Consider the following 21,811-nt stretch of genomic DNA (forward strand, 5'->3'; position numbering starts at 1 on the left):
TGATGACTATAAGCACTGCATATTGGGAAGAGTGACTTCTGGAAGAATGGCTCTTGTTTTCATGTATAATGACACAGAACAGTCTTAGTGAGCCCCCTACCACCCACACCTTACTGTTGCTGAAAAGTCCCCAGGGAAAGACTATGCTGAATAATAGTAACCAACATTTATCCAGTAGTCCTCAAACCACAGGCTTAGTTATTGAATACTCACCATATTCCCAGGGAGAGGCACCAGTGTTATATTACAGATGAAGAAACTGAGGGTCAGAGAGCAATGTGACCCATGTCACACAGTTAGTGAAATCTTAACCCAGGCAGGCCAACTCTAAAATGTGTGTTTTTCAGTCCATTTAATACAGCTGGGAACCTGAGATTCTCCAGGTGAGAAGGAGCCCATTGTTAAGTGTTGTAAAGCCTACGTATTTGTCAGCTATGCTGTGGTAACAAACAGCCCCTGATCTCAGGGGTATATTCCGTATGTTTGTGACCTGTCCATCATGGGTCAGTTGTGCCTGTACTTTTTATCCTCTTCACTCTGTGGTGCAGGCTGGCAGAGCAACCTCTGCCTAGCACATCACTAATCTTGTGGCAGGGCAGACACACGTGAAGATCAGAAGTGACATGTGCCATGTTCCATGGGCAAAGCAAGTCCTTCGGCCACTCCTGAGCTCAACAGTAGGGAGGGGCACCACAAACACATAGTGGAATTTGTCCCTTCAGGGAGTTGTATAATCCACCTCTTGGAGGGGCAGCATGTATTCTGAATAACACTACAACCTACCACAGCTTGAATTTGGGTCTTGGTTTTGCCACTGAGTAGCTGTGTGATCTGGGGAAATTAGCTTGCCCTCTCTGAGCCTCCATTCCCTCATCTGTAAAATTTGGGGTTTGGACTGAGTGTTCTTTCCAGTCCTGACTTAACTATGAGAGGAGAAAAAAAGGAGGATTTGAAAGCACTTTCCAAAGAGTAAAATCTAGACTTTTAGGAGAATTACAATGAACCCTAACTGTAATAAAAAAAAAATTTTGGTAAAGATTATATTTTTAAAATAAGTTGAACAAAGTTTAACCAAGTTCTAAATCTTCATGCCTCCTTTGATGCTCTTTGCACGTAAGAACATCTTTGAAATTTTAGTCTCACTTTATTTTGGTGGCCCAGTTCTACTGTGCTCTGTTAATCTTCCTACCCATGGAGTGATCTTCTGTGAATTAGAACCTCTTGAATATCCTTTCTTGGGTGCAGAGAATAAACCACTTACAAAAACTACTATTATAAATTATTAACAAATTGCCTGTGATATGTTTCCCTATTAGTTGGGTCCTGAAGCTAATTGTGAAATGGCTGATCTGGAATAGGGTGGGCAAACCATAGCCTGTAGGTCAAAACCAGCCTGCCACCTGTCTTTATAAATAAAGTTTTATTGGAACATGGCCATTCTCATTTGTTAAAGCATTACTATGGCTGTTTTCACATTCCAATGGCAGAGCTCAGTTTTTGCAACCAAATGCATGTCTTCTAAGCCAACAATATTTATTAACCTGGCCCTTTATGGAAAATTCTGATCACCCCTGGTTTAGGCATTTGTACGTGATACAATTCAGGTTAATGAGATGTGAGGGGGAAGTCAACTGGGTTTTGGGGGGCAGGTTCTGGAAAGCATTCTCTCCCATTGCCTCGTGTGTTTATGGTGTCTGAAGCTGTGGCAGCTCTCTTATGACCACAGAGGGTGGAGAGATGAACAGAGCACAGGTCCTTGTTTACGACTTTGATCCGCTGGCTTACCAACTCTACCTTCATTTTACCTCTTATTGTGCCAGAAGATGCCTTTTCTTTATTATTCAATCCAGCTTGATTTGGCTTGTTGTTACTTGCAACCCACAACATCATAAACAATGCAGAGGACAGTGATGTTTTCCTTCCTGGGACATTGCTGATTCTGACTCAAGGGAAAGAGAATCTGGGTCCCTGTCTTGGGATTCATGCCTGTCTTCCTTTAGATGTGGCCCAAATGAGCATTAGGTCATATCTAAGCCAGGAGGAGTTTCCAATTCACATCTCCCCCTGAAAATTCATGCCATTTATGAATATTGCCCTCAACTTTCCTCCCTGCTGCTTAAGATCAGAAAGACTCAGGAAGAACTCACAGAGTTTGTTCTTGCTATTCGAGTGAACAGATCTGAAATTGGCCCAGAATTGCTGGTAAAAATGTGAAATATTCTCTGCTAAGAGTTGGAATCGCTTTGGCCAGAACAGCATGATTTAAAATGAATTGAAAAGCACAGGAGGTCAGTTTGGGGTCAAATGGACGATCAAAGAAATCACTTTTCTTTTGGCCCTGTGTAGAAGGTCACCTCTGGGTGAGGCTAAATCGGGCACTAAAGCCTTCAAATAAATGCTGATTTCCATAGAGAAGGTCTGCCTGACTTCACAATGTGCCTGTTCATAGCTCCTACTGAAAAGCTTTCTCTCTGGTAGGACCAGCATTAAAGGGCCAGGCTGAGTCTGTTTTTAGGGTTTCAGCACAAAGCATGGCAGCATGATCTGTACCCTCAACTCCGGGAGCCCCTGGAGCTCTGTGCCTCCATCACCTGGCAAAAAAATTACACCCAAAGGAAATTAATTTTGGTTTTACACTTCTTTAAAACATTGTTTTATTATGTTAAAATACATATAAAATATACTATTTTAACTATTTTCAAGTGTGGGACTCAGTGACATTTAAGTACACTCACATTGTTGTGCAAACATCCCCACCACCCATCTCCAAAACTTTCTCATCTCCCCAAACTGAGAATTTACCTATTGAACAATAACTTCCCATTCCACCCTCCCCCAACTCTCTGGTAGCCACCATTTTACTTACCATCTCTGTGAATTTGACTACTCTAGGTGCATCATAAAAGTGGAATCATACAATGTCTTCTTGTGACTGGAAGAATTCTTTTAGCATAATGTCCTCAAGGTACATGTCCGACACCATTCCTTTTTAAGACTATTCTAGTAAGTGTGAAGTGGTGTCTCTTTGTGGTTTTGATTTGTCCCTAATATTTAGTGATACAGAACATCTTTTCGTGTGCTTATTGGCCTTGCATTTCTTTAAAGGAAATTTACATGACATGTAAAAATCTTAACAGAAGAGACAGTGTTCTACCATTTTGCAAAGTTACTTTGATACAGAATGTTGTGTGGATGGTCTGAGTCATAATCTGGACAGGAATTTAGAGAATACAATTATTAACTATGAGCTAAGCACCTGATATACTTCATATCATTAAGTCTTTAAAACAGCACGGGGTAGAAATGATTCTTCCTCTTTGCTTGGGGAAATTATGCAATTTGCCCAAGGTTACCTAGATGGTAAGTAAGGGAAAGCCCAGAGCCTACTCTTTCAGCCCAATCCCTTCACCTCACAGATTAGAAAACTAAGGCAAACAAAGCCTAAAACTGGTCTAACTCATCTAGAGAGTCACGGGAGAGAATTAATATCCTGAACTTCAACTAGTGTTATACCCATGACTTCACATTGATTGATGCATAGACTGTTTTCCAAAAGGTCAGTGGTGGCCCAGTTCTGTAATTTGAGTCATAAAATAAGTAAAAGACAATAGTACTTTCTTCCAGGTAGCTTATAGTATTACTGGAGATATGACTTAAAAGTGCCAAAGAGAATACCATTACATGATGGAGGAGAGAGTGTAAGGTTAGATGTGAGCTCATTCATTCATCCTTTCACTCATTCATTCACTCATTCATTTATCTGATTCTTCACTCTTATGATCCATCCTTCCATTTAAAAGAGGGAGAGATGAACGAAGATTGGCACAGATGAAGATGATTCTGGAAACCACCAATGGCTCTTATAGGACAAGAAGGGTCCGTGAATATGATCCTGTTTGAGGAAATCATCTAGAGACCCAGAGTTAAGGATTAGCTTGGTTGAGGGAGACAGCAGGCAACTGTCTAACTAGGGCTGACAACTGTTTGGAAAATCGTCAGGTACTTCACTGTCTGCATTTCCAAACACAGTTGGAGACCACCAATGGCTTGGATACAATTGGTGATGGGAGAACAGTTTGTTGTAGAAACAATTAGGGCAGCACTGGGAAGAACCATTAGCAGTCATGGGAGTCTGGCCAAGGAAAAGCAGGGCTTCTGATAATCCCACTGCAGCAGAGCCAATAAGCTATGGGGGACAGAAACTGGTTGGTTCCAACGCATCACCCCCTTCCCCAGGGCAGGTTGGGCATCCTGAGGAGAAACTGCCAGTGTGGCACACAAGGGCCACATTTGCTGGTCCATAACATACACTCTGCCCCCACCAACAGGAAGCTCTGTCTCAGGCATGCAGTAGAAAGCCAAGTTCCTTCTGCTGCATCCATTTCAATTGTGTGCCTCTTTGCATCTTCAACTGGTAAATCAGAGATCATCTGCACAGCAGGATCATTTCGGAAATGATGAGGCCACTCTGCAGAGAGCACATTTGGCTTGGCAGCCAAAGGGGTTCTTTGGGAAGTGGTCATAATGGTGCTACCACACTAATCAAATTCCTCCATTTTCTCCGACAAGGGGATTTTAGAGCCAAGTCTCACTCTAAGCAAACACAACATGTTAATATCTGAATTGACCAACTGAGGACAGGGACATGTGGTATAGAGAAGCCTAAGCTTTAGGATTCTAGGAAGGGTAGTTAGTACTCTGCCCAGGTCCCTCTTGTTTGTTTCAGCGTGATTTGGTCAGTGCCTTTAACTCTTCTTCCCAGGATTGTCTTGGACTACTGGAGCCCTCATGAGGAAAACCAGAAAAGCCTAGAATCAAATCCATCATTTCAAGTCTCTAGCACCTGTTGGGAGACCACCACCCACTCTATTCTTAGTCCAGGATCTAGGCAGTTCAGGCTGACCCCAGCAATTGCTCTGGGGTTAGTCTGGGAACCCAGGCCAGGCTGATATGAGTCACATCTCCATGGTGCTCTGAGAGATTTGAGTTGGGCACATGACCCAAGTTGGGCCAGTCAAGGTCAAACCCCGAAACTAAAGGGTAAACAGGGAGTTCTCCTTCTTAGATGGTGAGGTCCATAGATCTCTTTAGCTTAAAGATTCCAAATGCCATTTTCAATATTGCAAGGACAGTGTCTTCCCGAGAGTGAAGCCAGTATAGAAGAAAGCAGAGCCCAGATAAGGAGAAAATGTTACTGTGGGCCCTGGGTATTACTTATCTGCTCTGAGGTAGCACAGTCCCTATTGGTGGACTGGCTGCTGATGGCCTACCTAGGTTGCTGACTTCTGCTATCCTCAGAGCTTCCTAACCCCCTAAAGACCTAAATGCCCCCACTGTGTCAGAGCTGTGCTGTTTCATGCCCTAAGTGGGAAGAAGGCCCTCACCAGATGGCCCCACTCCAGTCCATGGGGAAAGACTAGGAGCTAGTTGCTCTTCCAGATGCAGGCCTTCCTTGCATAGACCACCTCCTGCAATCAGTCTTTGAATCTGGGAGGTCCCTCTGCTACCCTGTCCTATAAGCATCTTGAAACATATAAATAATAAAACACTTATTTAATGCTTGCCATGTGCCAGACGCTGTTTCACAAGTTTTGCCTGACAACCTCATTTACTTCTCACAAGAGCTCGATGAGCACATGTGGTTGTTATCCACATTTTACTGAAGCATAGGCAGGCTGAGTTACTTGCCCAAGGATCTTGCATTTTTAAAGTATCTTTAAGTTCTTAAAATGATTTCACATCTTTAACCTACTTTATTATCACAATAGTCTCCAGAACTGGGATTTTTATCCCTCATTTAGATTTTTTTTTAAAAAAGCATAAAAAGTTGAGATAAATTGCCAATGGTCAAGCTACGACTCTTAAGTTAGCATTCATTCACAAAACCACAGAAGCTCATACTTGGGAGGGACTACTAAAGACACCCAATTCTGACTGTCCCATCTAATGGGAGGGGAAAGAAAGGCTCGAAGGACAGAGAGGTTTGCCTAAATGCAGGTTGGTGTCTGGAGTCTAATCTCCCAGTTCTCTCTCTCTTTTTTTTTTTTTTTTAAATATATTTATTTATTTATTTGACAGAGATCACAAGTAGGCAGAGAAGCAGGCAGAGAGAGAAGGGGAAGCAGACTCCCTGCTGAGCAGAGAGCCTGATGTGGGGCTTGATCCCAGGACCCTGAGATCATGACCTGAGCCGAAGGCAGAGGCTTTAACCCACTGAGCCACCCAGGTGCCCCTCTCCCAGTTCTTTTATTATACCATGCTCCTTGGAGAATGTGTGACTCTCTCTCTCTCTCTGCCTTTGTCTCTCTCTCTCTTTCTCTCTCTCTCTCTCACACACACACACACACACACATGCACTGACACACTGCCCCTACCCACCTTCTAAGAAACGACTCCTTTTTACCCTCACCGCATCTCCCTACCCAGAATGGCCACCCTCTACATTCAGAAGGAAGAGAGGGTCTGTGCTAGTCCCAGTCCCTCTGATGAGCTAGACCCAAATAGCTTTATTTCCCTCAGGAAGTGTCCTCAGTGTTCAAGGAACTTCCAAATTTCCCTCAATTTTTAGGGAAAGACAAGCTGAAGGGGGAAGCAAGTACATGATTAAGGGACCCCCACGGACTGAGAGAGCCAAGCAGGAGGAGGATGGGAGTGAATCAGCCAGACAAGCAGGCCAGTGAGCAGCCACAGCCAGCCAGCCCCGTATCACAGTGCAAAGAAGACATGAGGGAGACAGCCAGGGAGGGTTCATAGTCAAAAGGAAAAACCCAAACAAATGAGAACTATCAAGTGCCCTTGAGGGGTAATGAAGAAAGTGGATCAGTAGAGGCAAGGCAAACTCCCAGTGCTAGCCAAGCTCTTTCCTTTCCCTTCCAAAAAGCTAACATGTGTGGATTGATGGATATCTCCCGAGTCGGAGTCAGCAGCACAAGTAGAATTAATGAGGGCAATAGCATGGAAATGCATTGTATTAATAGACCCAAGCAGAAAACAGATTCAAATGACTTTCATAAATGAGTTCAGCTCACAACAGAAAGAAGATGCAGAGCACAATAAAAGGTGGGGGAAGGGCTACAGGAGAGGTGGGAAGACTTTGAAAATGATTACCAAAAGTTATTTACTTGAAGCCCTTGGTGACAGCAACTCAAGAGATGAGCTATCTGATTAAACGTCAATATGAGAACATGGCAGTACTCAAGGTTTGGCACCAGGGAGGAGATTGAGGATGAGCAGAGGAAAATTTGAAAATCAAGAAAGTGGAGAGCATGATTCTACAAAATTGCATTTGCAACTGTGTGCAAAGTGGGGTCTATGGGGGCAGAGTTTCACTGGACATTGACGGATGCAGTGACAGAGAAGCACTGCTCATTGGGCTTCTGGCAGCTGCATGAAGTTGGAGCTCTTCTGATGGGAATGGTGACTGTACTGGAGAAGGCCAGGGACCAGTCAGATCTGAGCAGTAGCTAGCATTTCCAAGGAAAGATGAATATAACATGAGTGTTTCAAAACAAAAACAAAAACAAAAATATCCTCCCCAAACATAAGTGTTTCCTAAGGCTTCAGTCTTCACAAGTTCTCTGTGAATTAATTGGAGCCAGGAATGGGAATTCAGACTACACCGTGTGGGTTGGTGACTTTCCCCCAGTGGCTCCTCACCTACTGAAAAAAAGGTGTCGGGGATTTTAGTTTCCACCTGTAGCAGAGTTAGTGGTCTCACCAAACATTCCATCTATGCCTCCCTAACCCTCCATTCCTGGTTCCCTTGGTATCAGGGAGAGATTTTTGCAATTCTTTCACAATTTTGGTTAATAGGCTTAAATGGAAGTACACATGTCAAAATAAACTGACCCATGGAAGAGCTAGGGAAAACCCTCTAGAAAGCTCTTCCATTGTTTTGGCCACATTCCAAGTGGTGAAGCCTCCACCATCCTGGGTCCCTGAGTAAGTAGATAAATAATTTCTCTTCATCTTTAGGGAGGACCCTTTCTTACCACAGGCAGACCTGAATAAATCAGGTGGTATAAGTGAGAATTAAATTTCTGCCATATTAAGTATAAGATAAACCTTTGTTGGGTAGAGATCTTACTACAGTTATCATGCCCTAGCATAATTGGCACCAACCACTATCCAAATGGATACGTGCAAAAGCTCTATGACATCAGTAAACTGTCTTAAGATTTGATTATTTCAATTCAACTAGCACTTATTGAGTATGTACTAGGTTCCAGATATTTTCCTAAGCCCTGTGGCTACTGAGATGAACAAGACCTATGGACTTTGCATTTGTCTGGGGAGATAGATTCATGGGTATATTATAATGATGTAGTAGGAGAAGTTTTATTGCATTGTATTCCAAAGTACCACAAGGAAATCAGAGTGCTGAGTACCAGAAGCTGAGGTAGGGTAAGGGGGTCAGGAAGACTGTACAGAGGTGATGTCTGAGCTGGGCTTTGGAAGAAGTATATGGATGTATCAGGTAAAGAAGGCTCAAAGAACATGCACATCAGAGAACTCAGGAAGATTAGAACACTTCCTTTTTGCTTCTTTATTGGGCTATCTTGCCTGCTATCTATCCTTTAAGATCTTCCCAGACATTGTTCCTTCCTGAAAGCCTTTCTCACCTCAACCCCTATCTCCCTCATCACCCACCACTGCATACAGAACCCCAACCCCAGGCCAGGTTGTGTGGCTCTTCTCTTTGCTTCTGCAACATGCCAGCCCCACCAAAATAGCATTTCATAATTCTCCACCATCTTGTTTGTCTTCCCAAGTGTGTTGGAACCTTGATGTCAGGGTCTGTCACTATATTCCAAGAGTCCAGCAGAGGGCTTACTCATCATACTAAAAAAATTTTTTTTGAAAAGCAAATAAAACTGGGAAAAATGAATAATCCAATCAGAAACAACTCAAGATTTCATAGCAGACCTAAGGAAATTTGGCCTCTGTCTGGCTCCAAGTTCTAGGTGTAATGCAAAGGAGGAGATCAGAGGGGAGGGATGACACAAGGAAGGTCTAGGGACCCAGAGAAGGGGCAGTCCAGCTGGGAAAAATCAGCTGAACCAGGAAAGGACCAATCTTTAAAAGTGAGATAAGGGGCAGTAATTTAGTGAGGTAAGGTCATGGAGATGTCACGAGCTATTAACTTTGTTCAGTCATTAATGCACTGACTGTTGACCAGAAAAGAGCATCTCTCTTTCCTACAATTTCTGATTTCCCCAGGAACCTCTCTGGCATTCTGGAATTTCTGTTAACACACGTAAACATCTCAATGGTAAATTCAAAGTGTCACAGCTGTTATTGGCATTTTCCCTGGGCTGAGATCTAAAGATCATCCTGCGTCTGGGAATCAACAGCTACTTGATAAGCCTTTGCTCTAGACAAGGTGCAGGGATAGGAGTGGGGAGGACACCATGATAGAGCAGACCTATCTGGGATCTTGAAGAGTAGTTACAGTAGATTACAATAGCTAATCTTTACAAGGTGCTGGGAAAACAGCCATGTTCTACACTATCTAATAATCCCTCAAGGCCAAAGTGGGGTATGGAGCAAACCCAGCTAATACCAGGTGTCATAGTGGCCCAGGGACTGGAGTCAGGCTGGGTTGGTGCTCACACTAGAGGCTTAGGATAAGACAGAGCCAGAAAGGCAAAAAAGCTGTTTCCTATGGACAGGAAGGATCAAAACCAGGGAAGTCAACTTCTGTGCCCAAGTTCAAAAAGGAAGGGCAGGGCTAAAATGGGAGAATTGTTGAAAGTCAGAAGTCAAGAAAAGACTAAACAGGAAAAGACTAGAGGGATCGGATGGGAGGAGAGAGAAGATTCAAGACACTTAAGTTGTAAACTAGGCTGGAGGTCCCAATATCTGTTTTTATTGGTTGTTAGCCGAAGCTTTTGTAGGTGGGTGGGTTTATTTATAGGCTCAGGGTTTGGGTATACATCTGTGTAGTTCTTTAAGACACGACTCACAAAATCCAGTGCCAGGATGGGTTAGAGGACCAGAGAAACACAATCAAGAGAAATTTCAAAGCTAGCACGCTTATCCCTGATTTAGATTTTTCAGATGTCAAGGAGGGCACGTGTTTGACCTCAGTCATTCTTAACACATTTTTGTTTTTTCTCTCATCTACTTTGCCCATGTGCTATAGCACTCCAGACTTATTATTTTCCAAGCCACCCTGAAAGTCTTCAGTCTCTCAGCCCTGACTCCCCAAGACCCCTTGTATTTTCCTCCCTCTCCCTTTTTCCAGATTCTGCACTACTGAGTCTCCAGAGCAGGCCTGCTGAGCAGTGCCCTTCTTAAAGGGTGGGGAGCAGGCTCAGCCAGAATGCTCATTAGTGGGTAAATGGTCAGGGAAGACTGGGAACTTTAATCTTTTAAATGTTATATTCCATCACATATGGGATGGATCACCAAATGCCCAATGAGAAGCCAATATTCGGTGGAGGTCTAAGGACTTGTGTGGGCTCAGACAGCACTCCTGAGTCATGGAGATTTCTTGGGAGAGTGGTGTAAAGTGTCCCAAAAAGAACATTCCAGTCCTTCTAGGCCAAAATTAAGGCTCCCACTTCAGGTCAAAATCTAGAAGATGACTCCCTGTGCCCCTGTGATGGTTCAGACTCCAGATGTAGGTTTGACCAAGTGTTTCATGGTTGATTTCCCCCTTCACTGCTTCCACATTCTCAAGCGGCATTATTAAATGCCTGTGCTTTGATGGTAGGGCACACCTTAGATTTCCCAACTATAAAATGATCCTATTTTATAGCACGGCAGGCACCGTATTGCTTGACTGCTTCTCAGTACTGGAATCAATCCTGCTCAAGCCAAGTTGTTGAAAAAAACTCCCCAGCCATTTTCCATTCATCTCAAATGTTGAATTTCCTGACATAATTGCCCAATCCTGGGGTGTCTCTGCCTCTTCGTCTCGCAGCTGGAGGAGATTGGTACCATTTCCTTACAGATAGAAGCAGAGCAGGAGGTTAGTTCCTTCACAGAAAGTGAAAATATAATTTTTTTTCACAAAGTGTGAATTTTCTAGGAATTACCCTAGTCCACACCCTGCACTTTAAGCATGAGAACAGTAATTCCAAACAGGTCTTATAACAACAGATGAACCTATTTAAGAACCACGTTGGCCACCTTTTGGCAGACTGGGCTCTGTCCCTGAGGAGTCCTAATCCCAGGCATTTTTAGGTGGCTGAACATTCCCTAGTCAGCATCATTCCTGTCCTATGCAACCATCCTCAACTTCTTTCCTCTCAACAACAGGTGACAGGTGTGTGCTACCTAGGAATTAGAACAAAGCTTCCCAAAGAAGATTGTTCTCTGGAACCCTGGTCCCTAAGGTGAACTGTGGGAAAAGAGTTCATCGATTAAACACATTTGGGAAAGGCCTCAGACTATGGAGATTTACAGCGCAAGTTGGCTGTGTTTTAACTTGGGCTCCCCAAGAGCATTTACTGCGATAGACTCCTGATTCCTGGAAGATGCAGAATGAGAGTGGGGAAGTGAGTCAGGAAAGAGAAAGCAGCCCATAAAGGATGAGTTAGAGGACCAGTTACCATTGTGAACTGAAGTTTAATCCCATTGCAGACCAGTAGACCACAGGCTTGTCATCCCATCTGAGGCTGGTGCAGGAGAGCTGGGGTAGCTCTACACCAACTCCATCTCTCTTTGTTTGAGGGCTCCTCCTCACGAGGGTTCATTCCTCAGCACCTCTTACTTTCTTTGGCTGAGCAAAGTGGGTTCCAAGGATCAAACAAGACCCTCAGGGATAGAAATGTGTGCATTGACCATGGAAGTAGGGCTGGTGTGCCCTGAAGGAGGGCGAGGGAGGGATATGGGTGGATGCTGACGGTATCTGCCAAAGATCATCAATTCATACACTGTGACAAATTTTGGATAAAACTGACTCAAACACTTAATAGGTAGACATAAAATCAGAGCTGAATATAGTGCTTCACAGGCTTTTCAGCCAGGAGAATAGAAGATACTGGGGAGGTGGGGGTAGGCCTTTGAGATGTTTCCAGGCAGGGAAGCCAAACGAGCCCTTCTTTTCTGGAACGCAGTGAGCAGATTTGGCTCAGTGAATGGAATAAGTGTAGTGGCTGGACCCACCACCAAAAGGATGGAGGAAAGTGACCTTCCCAGTGCTGGACAAATTCTAGCAGCATCAGGATTCTGTTTGTGTGGGGGATTGGGTTGGGGTAGTGGGGTTGGGAGAGGGAATATTTAGGGAGGGGATATTTGTTGGATGGCCAGACATTAGGGCTCTGAGTTTGTGGTTTTTAAGTTTTGTTTATTTTATTTTTAGAGAGAGAGGGAGGGGAGGGGCAGAGGGCAAAGGAGAGAGAGAATCTTAAGCAGGTTCCACATCCAGCAGGAGCCTGATGTAGGGCTCAATCTCACAAACCTAAGAATCATGACCTGAGCTGAAACGGAGAGTCAGTTGCTTACCTGACTGAGCCACCCAGGTGCCCTGAGTTTGTATTATTTTGAAGTCTTCATTTGCATTCTTCTTCTAGGATTGAAGGGCAGGAAGATTAAAAAAGCCAGGACATTTATATCTAGTTTCTCCATTTACTTAGCATCTCTAGCACTAGCTGTATCTCTCAGTACCCTCTGGACAGAGTCAGCCGTGATTTGTTTTTTGCTGGAAGGCTCTGGCTTCTGAACTTCAGACAAAAGATGGAAGACTCATTTCTCCTCCCCATTACAGATTTATCCATTCTCTTAGAACTAGGATGGGAGAAGGGCAAGGAAGTGTAATGGTCTGAGGTGCTAATGGCCAGAGGTCATTAGCTGCTGTGGCAAAGGCCATTCTCTCTCATCTCTTATCACCAAGTTAGCAGTCCCACAAGAAACTCAGGCTGTGCTGAGATCTTTAACCATGTCTCAAGCCTCCAGACTCCTGAGAAGGCGGGGAACTTCTTGCACTCTTAACTCAGAAAGTTGTGCTTTTCTGTTGATAAGAAATAATAGTTGCCTTTTGTCCAAAGAGTCAGAAAAATGGATTAGCCTCTTGGGAACCTACAGATTTGGTTTAAATTAATCTTCCAAAGACGTATGGAGAACATGAAAGAAAAATCTCAGATTAATAATAAAAAAGAACGGAGGTACTTGTCAGAAAAATAAATTAAAGAAAACAAGCAAATCTAATTCCCCAAACCCCAGCAGGGCTTGCCTTTCTGCTCTCTGTAGTATTCTGTATTCTAACAGAGCAGCCCTGGGTATGCAGTGTTTCCAGGACCCTTGTAATTCAGTTTGCCCGGTGCCTTCTGACACTTCCCAGGTGAGAGATGGCCTTTTGTATTTTCTTTTTTTTCTTTTTTTTTTTTTTTAATTTTAGACGGCCTTTTGTATTTTCACTCATCCAATGAGACAAAGTTCTGTGCTGGCTCCAGGGGAAACAAATCCAATGGGAAGTGTGGAAGGAGGCTATGCTCCTCAGTTGCCTGTTTGCTTCCAAAACCTTTCCCTACCTTCCCTATCTCATATGGTGTCATTGGAAACCACATTTCCCAGACTCTCTTGCTCTCTGGAGGATGAGAGAAGAAGAAAAGTCAAGGTATTTCTTCTCACCACCCTCTGCCTGTTGAGGTGTCTTTAGTAGTGTCTGTGTCTCCTCTGCTGTTTCAGCTTCCACCAGGCAATCCCTTTATCCATTGTCCCAGATACTTCCCAGAAGCTACTGCCATGGTTTTAGCTCCTACCAGGAGGCCTGGCTTCTGCACTCTGTAGACCCATCTCTTCCTATTGTCCTTCTAGCCCTCTGGTGATGGTGACCTGCCATTGTTGCTAATTGCTGGTTCTCTGCATTGTCCTCTGCATTTGTCTTGTTTTTTTGCATTATCTGTGTTGCAGTTTCCCCATATCAAATTGCTTCTGCTTGGACCTGGACTGACTTTTACTTTTCTGACTAGATCCTAATTACAATAGTGATCTGTTCGGGGGTTGAGGACAAAAGAGTCCCTATTACCCTCCACTGACTAATGAGATGAGAAGCTGATTCTTCTAACTCAGGAATGTGCTAAACAGAAGCCAGGCCACAGGGAACAAGGATTTGGGTCAATGTTATTATCACACAGTAGTCATAGAGGCCCCTCAGTGCCATAGTTCCCAAAATTATTTCCTTCTGTCCTGACCTAGAACATTCTAGGTTTGTTACTATTACTTACTATTTTTATCCTATTTTGCAAATATGGAAATTAAAATCTAACATGAAATCAGTTGCCAAAGGTCAGTGTGACTCCAGAGCTTGTACTCCTGACCCCTATACTATTCCAATCCCCTGACATGTTCTTCACATGGTCCCCAAAATAAGTATTGCCCAAGATCCTCTGTTTCTGATCTACTCAGACCAGTCCTGCTTTCTTCTGGCTTTTAATGGGAGTTGGGCTGCAGAAGAAATAAAAACATGTCCAATTTTTGCATCTTAGATCTCATTTGACTTGTACCAAGGTAAGTCCCTAATCAGCTCTGTCATAAAATGGCAGAAACAGCCCACAGGTCCTGATGCTTAGGCTGTAACTATGGGGTCTACTTCATAGATACACATATGTTTTCTAATCCAGCAGTAACCAGCCATCCTCCACGCTCTCTTACCATCTATAGGAACATCTGAGGGTATTTGCAAAATGCTGAGTGAGATCAGGGGTGGGCTCCACTCATGAAATGGACAAAGCTCATTACCTTATGAGGGGTTGGAGCCATGACATCAGCCTCATTAGCAAACGTCTCTAAACAACTGACAACAGCCATTGATGCAAACTCCTTTCCTTCCAAGAATGTTTTAGGCCATAGACTAAAAAGCTATGCCCATACCCATTCCCAGGGAGCCAGGCCTCATTAAGAAAATAACTTAGATGGGTCCAAAAGTTCCTCAGAATGACAAATTAACTAAGCTTTTTATAAACTGTAGCCTTGGGGATGAAGAGGAACTGGGTTATTCCCAGCGAGTCTGCCCCACTGATGCAGGAAGGCTGTTGTATTGCAAAGAGCCCTGAAAGGATTGAATGAGAAGGCAACAGGCACCTATTAGGGAAGAAAAGAACTTGCAGAGACTGAACTGGGGCTGACCTGATTTCTTGTTGGGGAACTGTTGCCTGGTGCTGCAAGTAGAACACAGAGGGAATTTGTTTCAGATTTGTATCATCATGACTATCATCATCGTCCTCATCAATGCCATTATCACCCTCAACCCCAAACAATATTTATAGGTTATTTATATTATAGGTTACTATGGCAGCCAAATAAATTGGGGGTAATTAACTATGAAATTTAGGTCCATATCTAGACTCGAGCCAATCAATCAAATATCCACCAACATTTTCTGAGTGTCTCTGACATGCTGGACCACTAGTTCCCCAGACTGGTTGTGTGTTAGAATCACCAGGACCTGAGCCTCACATCAGACCAATTCAATCTAAATCTCTGGTTGTGGGACATGGCATTTGTATTTTTTTTAAAAAAAAGTCCACTGGAGACTCTGGTGTGCAACTGAAATTGGGAAGAAATGTTCTAGGAACTGGGGAAAGGCAAACAAAACAAGTTAACAAAATCAAACACCTGACCTCTGGGTACTGCCTAGTTAGGGAAATGCATGTAGTTAGATAACAGCACATGTGTTAACTAAAGAAGTAAGACAACAACTTCAAGGGACAAAAAAGTTAGGAAGGTGTGAAGGGAAGAGTAGTTTGAAGACTTTGTGAGAGCTTTCTGGAAGAATTGGAAGCTGAGAAGGGACTTAAGGACAGTCAGATAGCAGTTGGATTATTCAAAGCTGGAGTTGCCAAACAGTGCTAGAAAAGGAGATTAATCTTGTTCTATTCTGGAAGCAGTGGCTAGACCAAGAATATATTTAGTGGGTCACTACAAGAGAAGATTAAAAAGGTCGATCATAGACTAGATTGAAGTCAGCCTTGACTATGTTGCCCAGCAAATTTCTAGAACTTCTTCATCATGTATAACTGACATTTTACACAAATTGAACATAGTGCCTAGTTAACAATACTGTATTGTGTACTTAAAAATGTGAAATTTGTTAAGTGGGTAGAGCTTATGTTATATACTTTTACCACATATACAGAAAAGACACAAGGGAACATTAAGAAGTAATGGGTAGGTCTGTTACCATAATTGTGATGGTTTCTTGTTTGTATGCATGAGTCCAAACTCCTCAGATTGTACACATTAAATATGTACATTTTTATATATTACACCTCAATAAAGCTGTTTTTAAAAAGGAAGAAAGGAGGGGCTCCTGGGTGGCTCAGTTGGGGAAATGCCTGACTCTTGATTTAGGCTCAGGTCATAATTTCAGGGTTGTAAGATTGAGCCCTACATCGGGCTCTATGCTAGGCATGAAACCTGCTTGAGATTTTCTCTCTCTCTCTCCCTTTTCCCCTCCCCCACCTCTAAAAAGAAAAAAGAAAAAGGATGAAAGGAGCCTTTACTGCAAAATAAGGTACTTGGGTGGTGGAGGAACTGTTCTGTTGATTTCTGAGAAGGGGAGTTCAGAATGCAGAGATTTTTTATTTTTGGACTGGAGTGGAATGGAAGGGCCTGGGGAAAGGAAGGCATTTGGAAAGTTATTGTATCATCTCAGGAATGAGAACTTCGACCAAGACAAAGGCTATATATAAAGAAGAAGCTAAAGAAGAAGAGTCACTGGGTCCTAGTGACCAGTGGGATATCGAAGTTACTGGCTTGGATGTTTGATTGGGTGCTGGTATTATTAACCAAATAGGATGGCTGCCAGACTGGCATAGTGGAAGATCAAGGTTTGGAACAGCTGGACTGAGTTCAGCTGCAGGTCCGCCACTCACCGAACAAATGAGATTAGACTCTGAGATCTAGTTTTCTTATCTGTGTAGAGGAGCTTACAATATCTGCCTTGCATGCTAGCTGGGAAGATTAAAAATAATGTATATGTAATGCTACTTCAGGGCCTTGCATAGTATAGTTACCCAGTTGGTGTTATTATTTTTAGTATTATTAAAAACCATAGGGGAAGATGTTAGGATGAATGGAGATTTCACTTAATTGAGCTGTAGATATGTTATACTTTCAGGATATCTCAACAGAAATGTCTAATCAGCAGTAGGTAGTATGGGCCCAGTACTGAAGTCAGGGCCCAAAATAAAGATAGGAGGATCAACTACTTAGAGGTGACAGCAGAAATTCATGGGGTGGATGAGATTTCCTAGGGAAAGTATACAGAGTAAGCAGAAAGGAGGTTCAAGAGTGGTTTTTGTATCCATCCAGACTCTGGTAACAAATGGTAGAACTCTAACTCAAGTGGCTTAAGAACAAAAATGCAGAAAGGAAGGACTTTTATTGACTCTAGTAACTGAAGTTACAGGGGAGGTTCACACGTGACTTCACACATGGTTGCATGTCAAAGATGTCATGGATGTCAGGAGGATTCTTCTTTCTGCTGTCCTTCTGGATGGCTTCATTCTCAAGCATGTTCTTCCCGTGTAGGGCAAAAATGGCCCTGAGGCTTTATTCTATAACTTATACATACCAACAGAAAAAGGTCATGTCTTTCATTGGAGTTCTAACAAAGGAAGCAAGACTGATTCCCATCAAGTCATTGCTCTCATGCCCGTCCCTGAGACAATACCCAGGACTTGGAGCCTGGATTATGTGACCACCCTTAGGCCTGAGGAGTGGGCTCAGGGCTACCAAATTAATATGAACTGGGGTAGAGAAGGTATGTCTGCACAAAGGAAAATTGGAGGTACTGTCAGTCCACTAAACTGGGGTCCACAGGCCAAATCCTCCTACCTACAATGCATTTTTATAAATATAGTTTATAGTTCCAAAGTTTATTTGGAACACAGCTAAAGCTACATGTTTATGTATTGTCTACAATAGATTTGAGCTACAGCAACAGAGCTGTGTCATTACTACAGAGACCACCTGGCCTGCAAAGTCTGTAATATATAATATCCTACTATTATGTCCTCTTACAAACTAACTGACATTTTCCTTCAATACCTAGAGCTTCTCTCTGTGGGTTTAACATCTTCTGGATCTCTGTAATAAGCCCTGGGGGAATTGTCCTGTATACATTGTTAAAATTTAAAGACTATATTGGTTCTTTACAGAAAAATTTGCCAACCCCTGCACTAGGACCTAAGCCCATAAGAACAGAACTTTGTCTGTTATATGTGCTGCTATATGCCCCATGCTGGCAGAAGTTCTGATAGATGGTAAGTACACAATAAGTATTTGTGGCATGAATAGGGAAGTGGATACTGGGTTTGTATAAAGATTGGATGAGAGAGCATCAGAGAGCATTAACATTGAACAGAGGTCAGCTTTAGGGTCAGGAGGGAAGACAGAGGAGGGAATGGCACCTGAGCAGGACCCATGTCTCCAGAGCTTCATGAGGAGAGCAGATCAGAGAAGCAGCAAAGGCAGGAAAGGGAGAGGAGGCTCATGGGTCTGGATGGTAAGAAGGCACTCAACATACTAATCTTCCCCAAAGCCAAGCCAGTGGATGCAGCCTGATGAAGAGTGGGTTGAAGAGGTAGAAACAGCTCAGGCTTAGGGACTTGGGAGGAACAAATACTGGGCAATGAAGTGTCATGTGGGAAGGGGACAATCTTTCACATTCAGGTTGATAGGAGGGGCAGGCCATAATGAGGAGGATGCCTGGGTCCCTTGGAGGTCTTCTCTCCTCGTCGTGGCTTGGAAGTGCACTCCTGAGAACCCAACCAGCCTGTTCTGACATCCATCCTCCAAACAGCTGGGAATCATGCAGCTCCGAGAGCATTATCACACATGGTCAAAATGATCTACTGTTTCCTTACTAACTCACATTTTCCTCCAACATCCAGAGCTCTTGGATTTTCCCTGTGGGTTTAACATCTTCTGAGTCTTTGTAATAAGCCCTGAGGGAATTTCCGTGTATACACTGTTAAAATTTAAAGCAGGAAGTATAAAGGCTGGTCTTTTCTTCTTTTTTTTTCTTGAACTTAATTCAAAGACCCCCTCTGCTAACTTTATTGGAGTATATTAATCAATGTAGAAATCACCCATCGCAGAGGTACAAACTTCCAGTTATAGAATAAATAAGTCATAAAGATAAAAAAAATACAGCAAGGGAATATTGTCAATAATATTAAAATAATGTTGCACGGTGACAGATGGTGACTACATTAATGTTGGTGAGCAATGAGTAATGTGTAGAATTGTTGAACTACGTTGCACATCTGAAACTAATATAACATTGCATGTCAACTATACTTTGATAATAAATTAAAAAAAAAAAAACACCAACTCACAGTCAGCTGAATTTAAATCAATTCAAATATATGTAGATCCCATTGAAGGCAGGATTCGTTCCTCCGAGTGTCAATTTCCTCCCAGAGGAACTCCTCACATTCTGGTTTCCTCCGTGTGAATCTTAAGTGAGCTATGGTTTTTTTTTTGTTTGTTTGTTTTTTATTAACATATAATGTATTATTTGTTTCAGGGGTACAGGTCTATGATTCATCAGTCTTACACAATTCACGGCACATACCCTCCCCAATGTCTATCCCTCAGCCACCCCTTCCTCCCTCCCTACCTCCCCTCCAGCAACCCTCAGTTTGTTTCCTGAGATTTAAGAGTCTCTCACGGTTTGTCTCCCTTTCTGGTTTTTGTCCTATTTAATTTTCCCTCCCTTGCCCTATGGTCCTTTGTCTTGTTTCTCAGATTCCTCATATCAGTGAGATCATATGATACTTGTCTTTTTCTGGTTGAATTATTTCGCTCAGCATAATACCCTCTAGGTCCATCCACGTCACTGCAAATGGTAAGATTTTGGGGATTTTGATGGCTGCATAATATTCCATTGTGTATATATACCACATCTTCTTTATCCATTCATCTGTTGATAGACATCTAGGCTCTTTCCATAGTTTGGCGATTGTGCACATTGCTGCTATAAACATTGGGGTGCCTGTACCCCTTCGGGTCACTACGTTTATGTCTTTGGCGTAAATACTCAGTAGTGTAATTGCTGGGCTGTAGGGTAGCTGAAGTGAGCTAAAGTTTAAAGAAAGAAGCCTCTAGCAGTGTCTCCGGACTCAGTAGGCACCCACAAATCCATTTCCCCTTTCTTTCCAGCCCTTCCAAAATGGACCTGGTCAGAAGCTGGTTCTTCCCACTGGCCTTCGATCCTAGGAAGGGGAATTTCAGAAGGCTTTGACTCTTTAGACTCCCTTCAGGGAAAGTGGCCTTTGCATCAACTCATTAACTGGGGTTAGGCATCCAAGGACACCCTTAGTATGCTGTTTCAGATAAGCTTTTGCATTTAGGTTTTCGTTAAGAAAAGGTGAGTAAGCTGTCATCCAGGGTAGAACTTTCAGGTTTTGTTAAGTCATTCCCTGGGAAGACAGAAGATACTCTGCTGCTAATACAAGCCCCTCTCTCAAGGGTGCCATTAGGCTTTTCTCACCCTGGCTGGTGGCAGCTGCTGGTGGGGATGTGAGGATAAAAGCAGAGATTAGGAGCCCTTGGGTGAGGCCGGGCCTGTCTACCCCCTCATTCTCTGACAGCTAATTCTCTGGACAAAAAATCAAGTCAGAGCTGGGCCCCAGATTCACAAGATACACTGGGCCAGTGAACATGGGACTTTGCTGAAACTCACTCCCTGTTCTCACCAATCTCCAGCTCGGTACTCCCACCCCAGGGGCCACTGACCCAGATGTTCCCCAAGGACCGCCCCCCCCCCACCCTAACAGTGTCAGTATGAGTCTAAAACTAACCTGGTCCCTAAGAAATAAAATTAGTGAAGGTGAGCAGGGAGTCGGGGGGAGGGGAGGATGTTTCAGGGTCCTACTAACATCTGGAGACGAATTTAGAACAACCTAAACTCTAAAGCCCTGTTATTTGGGATCCTTTTGCAGTCCTGTGTGTTGCAGTTTACTACCACTAGGGGCTGCTGTGGTCGGGGAGTAGAACCAAGAACCTAGAGCTGTTTACAAAATGAAAAAGAGAAAAAAGACAAAGCAATGATTATTTCAGTTCATGAATATTTTTGTGATTTGGGTAGTGTGCTTGCCCTCTGCCCCCATTTTGCAAGTATGTGACTCCTTTCTTACAGAGTGGCCCCTGCCAGGACGACCCCATTAGAAGGTCCCCTCCATTTGATCTGCAGACCTTGTGTTGACAGGTGCAGGCTGTTATGGCTGATACAGGCTGGGCTGGACTCCATGAGTCATCCAACCCAGTGCCTAGGGAGGAAAAGCACTTCTGAGGATACAGAGCGGAGTTGGATTTTCTCTTACAAGTCGGGTAATGAACATGGAAGAGAGCAAACTAGATTGGGGGACAAGGTGTGGTCAGTCCATCTCCCCAGATTCTGTAATTCTCTATAGGGCTAACACCAAGATTAGAAACTGTCAGTACTTCAGTTTAATCCCATGCAGCATTTACCAGGCACCTACTATGTGCAGGATACCTGATCTAGTTCAACAGTGTTTATACAAGACCTCTGAAGAGCCAAGTTAGAAATTTGTAAGGCAGGGTAGGGGAAGAGTTGAGAGGCTTTTGAAAACAGCTCACAGGAGCAAGGAAAGTAAGAAAAAACTGTAAATGCATTTATTTAATTTACCAGGAAGCAGAAACTGGAAGGGGAAAACAGTGAATTAAAGGATAGGGTTTATGCTTCCTTTATTTCTTATGACTAAAAAGCATGAAAGCTGGAAAAATGAATCCCTGCGGAAGAATGATTTTCTCCATATTGCTAAAAGGTCACGGTGGCATTGTTTTATTATTATTATTGTTGTTGCTGCTGCTGTTGTTGTCCTTATTGTGG

This window comes from Mustela lutreola, chromosome 16 (genome assembly GCF_030435805.1).
Source record: "Mustela lutreola isolate mMusLut2 chromosome 16, mMusLut2.pri, whole genome shotgun sequence".
Taxonomy (NCBI): domain Eukaryota; kingdom Metazoa; phylum Chordata; class Mammalia; order Carnivora; family Mustelidae; genus Mustela; species Mustela lutreola.